Source organism: Pundamilia nyererei, unplaced genomic scaffold (genome assembly GCF_000239375.1).
Source record: "Pundamilia nyererei isolate P.nyererei 1_Seehausen unplaced genomic scaffold, PunNye1.0 scaffold00005, whole genome shotgun sequence".
NCBI lineage: Eukaryota > Metazoa > Chordata > Actinopteri > Cichliformes > Cichlidae > Pundamilia > Pundamilia nyererei.
The window spans coordinates 2,265,418-2,269,798 of NW_005187406.1; positions in this window are offsets into that span (position 1 = coordinate 2,265,418).

Here is a 4,381-nt window from a genome sequence, read left to right on the forward strand (position 1 = left end):
CAAGTGTGGTTTTTCTCATTTACACACAGGTAAGTGCAAACACATATCCAGTGCCTTTTGTCTGTCTTATCTTTATGTCTTAGCTTCTTAGAATGTCTTCATAACCTTCAGTTCCATCATTTCCATGTAAGCGGGAGAAAGTTGTGGGAGAAAGTTTTAAAAAAATATTTTAAAAAATGATGATGAATGAGTAACACTTTTCACCACGTCCAAGGCTTAATGGATGGCTCACAGCATAAATAATTTGACTTCCCTTTTTTTTTACCTTTAAAATAGATGGAATTGAGATACTACGGTGGTCCTGAGAGATCAAATGCACTGTAACTTGAGAAAACACCAACACAAAGGAACTAGAAAAAAAGAGTGAGCTTTTTGCTGCATTTCTTTTCAAATGCAGCAAATATTCGACTTTTTCAGCATTTTTCTTTTCCCTGCTGTTTTTTTTAAGGTGCAGTAAATTTGACCTCTCAGGGCCACTGTCAGAAACAGTTTCTGGAGGAAGAACTTTCTGGTCAGAACGGTACCTCCAAAAACTTTTTGTGAGCTCCACAACGATCTAACCAGCAGTTTTTCTGGCTGAGAACCTGGCAGAGCAGCAGGCCACATTGAGGACATTGGTCCAGACTTGTTTTCTGCTCTGCTTCTTGGCACCGATACTGATGCTGTGTGAGTGGCACAGCTCCAGGACCGTCCTGGCTCGTTTTCTACGCTCTCGTCCACGCTCAGCCTCCTGACACGCTGCCCTCTGGCTAGCCCTCTGTGTGTGGGCACGATTGTTGGACCTTGTGAGGGTTCATGCAGTTGTATCTGTGTGACTGGCCTAAGTCTGGGTGTATAATTGTGTTTGTGGGGGGCAGTTGTGTGCCCTCCTCCTGTCTGCCTGTGGGACAAACGGCTGCTCCCTGCGACCACAGAGACCGAAGGCACGGGACAAGAATGTCTTTCTCTGACCATGTGCTGGATGCCAAGATGCACACACATAAAGCAACAGACATATATGCTGAACCACAGATTTCTTTATTATTCCATTGTGAATATATTGTAAACATAAATGTGAGTGCATTTGTTCTTTAAGGAACTCCAGAAAAATGTTACTTGGCACTTTTATTGCTGCCTTAATAACTTGGCTCTGTTCTCCCTTTTTTTTCTTTTAAAGCAGCTGTATGTAACAAAGGAATAATACAAGATCTTTGGAAATGCACTCACTGACATTCTTGCAGATTGTTTGATGAAAAGATTAAAAATAAGAACTTTTATGATAATACTTTTAATATGCAGTAAGTGTCAGGATACTAGATCAGGGGTGTCCACCTCCAGGCCTCAAAGGCTGGTGTCCTGCAGGTTTTAGATGTGTCCTAGATCCAACACAGCTTATTTAAATTGCTAAATTAGCTGAATGGCTAAATGAAGTAACCATTTGATTCAGGTGTGCTGACCCAGGGTAATATCTAAAACCTACAGGACACTGGCCCTTGAGGCCTGGAGTTGGACACCGAGTCCAGCAAGGCTCTGCTCAAAGAAAAAATACTTGATGACTATCACCATTAATTTTTTATTAACAAACACTGTTTCTGCTCTTGCATTACCTCATTATCTACTTGCAGTTCCCTGTGCATGTTGGGTATAGTTTTCAGAGGGCAGGTTTACTCTACAGCTTGATATTGGTAGCATCCACTCCAGCCTCGTAGCACAGCCTTAGCAACGCTAACAGCTAGCTGTTTTTGGGCTAGAGAAATGATAGCGCTGTGTGTTTTGAAGCTGCTCTGTTAAATACCAGGTGTCCTTGATCATGTCTGGAGCACATTTGGGATTTTTTTTTTTCAATATGAAGTGCATTCAATATAAAGTGAATACTTTCACAGCACAGTTTTGCTCTTTCTACCATCTTGCTAGCTGAGGTTCCCGCGTGCTGACGCTAAAACATAGCTGTGTGTCAGGAAGGGAAAGAAAATGATAACAACAGATTATATACATTTTACATCTAGTGCAGCATGTTACTCAAGTAGTACATGTGTTACTTTTTAGTACATTACCCACAAACACTGCAAAAAAAAAAGTCATATATCGTTGGTTAAACCACTACAGGGCCTGGAATGAATTTGCACACAAAGTAAAAACGTAAATTCCGTGTCCTAGAAAAAGTCCTTATAAAGAAAAAAGAATTTTGTAAAATAAACTTAATATTATGCCTTCATTTTTTAAAGCAAAGGGTGACAGCTGAGGATCTATACTATTTTATATCAGTTCATTGTGTGCAAGGCTATTGCTGGTTGCTTGTTAGCCAAGCATAAAGACAAGAAAACTTGGAGCAGGTGAATATTGTTCCATTTTTACCAAATTTGAGGTAACTGGACAAGTGGAGAATAAATGAAGGGTACCAGAGAGATGACCCTCTACCTGATCCTTCTACCGAAAGCATGGCAGCACAGTCTGCATTAGGAGACGGGAGAAGGTGCTGTAGGTCACTTTTCTTTGTTGCTACTTTTACACTTAATTTGCGTCTTCAGGCACCAAAACTACCTGATTAGGTTTAGAAGAAGAACATTGTTAGACGTGAACTACAACACTCACCTACTGCTTCAAAGCTCCATTTTCTTAGTTATACAAAAGAGTTACACGTCTCAAAGGAGTCTCCATAAACAGAAGTGGTGCAGGCATTTAATAAACCTTCATTAAAATACATTTCTTTCGAGGTCACTCTGTCATTAAAAAAAGAGTAATATGAATCCATGCATGCACATCACATGCATTTTGTTAACATTGTTATTGATGTTGGGCTGCTTAACAATGATAATCTTCCAAATGGGAATACAGTTGCAGCACTACACTGGAGTCGCATCCATATCGGGCCTAATTTGCTGATAGAGCCTCTGAAGATGTGCGGTATGCGGTGTGGCGGGCATACTGTACAGTCTGCGTTTTTCTCAAGTTCGACCTCACTCATTCTTAGCAACACTGTTGCTGAAAGAAAGTCAAGGATAACAGAGTAAAGAGAAATCTAAGGCCTCCAAGGTTAAGGCACTCTGAACGCTGAAAAGCATAACAGAAGTAATGAAAATGGTTAAAAAAATGCTCCTGCAGCAAATGACTAGTTGAGAGCGGATGATCATAGAAACAGAGGAGAGAAAAAGGCGGTGGAAAAGAGAATGGGACACATCTGATGTGACTTAAGCCCCAAGCATCCCTGATATTATAAGAGCCTCTTTGGCCTTCAAGAATACATATGTTTTTATATGTTTTCATGATTGCCATCTGTGCGTTACTGTTGCAATTGCACTCATTTGCACGCCTTTTTTTCACATTATGCCCTGAATGAATAAAAATTAGCACATCAAAACTAAACAACATCTGGGGGGGGGTGTTTCTGGACGGACGTGTGGAAATACGAGATCCAGTCTTCATTTTCGAGGGACTAAAGACTCCTCTGGAAAAACTACAACAATAAAGCTTTCGTTGAGGGAAAATGCGTTTTTAAAAAAATCTAGCACTTGGAGTAATGATTCTCATCTTATTGTATATAAACATGACCATTTGGACGCTGCTCAATTATGCATTTGGGTGAGTCCTTGATAATCTTTTTCAATAAAAGAACCCCCCCCTCCACTTACCCGTGTTACACCTCAGCCCTTTTATTCTAATTTACCATCCGTACTTCCTTTCAAAATGGATCAGGCAATCTAAATGGAACCCTTATTAGCATTTCATGCATAAACAACAGCCTTTTGGAAAGATTATTTAGGTGTATTTCCTCCCTAAGCCCCTCCTCTTGTGTCAAGCCAGGCTGGAGAGGCATTAACAGATGGCCAGACCACTGAATATCACCCCAAGTCTTTTTTTCCCCTTATCAATACGTGATGGCCTTGGAAACCAGGGACGGATTACAATTTCCCGCCAGGTCAGAGAGGTGAAGGAGAATCCTAATGAAGATCTTCTATGAATGCATGTGCTTCAGTGCACAGTGAGGACATTTATTTTATCAGTGAGCTCCTTCTCTTATCCGTACGTGTAATCACTCGTGCACAGGGGTTCCTCAGGGGCTATAAAGCAGCCGTAAGACTTTCCCACTGTTGGTTTTTGCTTTGTGGCACAATGAAGCATCTAATTAGGGACCCCCATCATGTGTCTTCTGTCTGCTTTCCCTTCCATATAAAGAATAACCGTGTGGTTTTGCACAATGAGCGGGGAGTTGAACCCACTGTCTATGTCAAGCTAGGAGGAGTGCTCTTCAGCAAAGCTGGCTGACCCCGTTTATGCCTGACTCTAATCAGAAGCTGTCCAGAGGGTGTCATGAAGGCAATAAAACACTGACTACACCCTCATCTTGTGTCTGTTCCCTACCTTTGCCCTTCTCCATGGGCCCACACACACACACACACACACA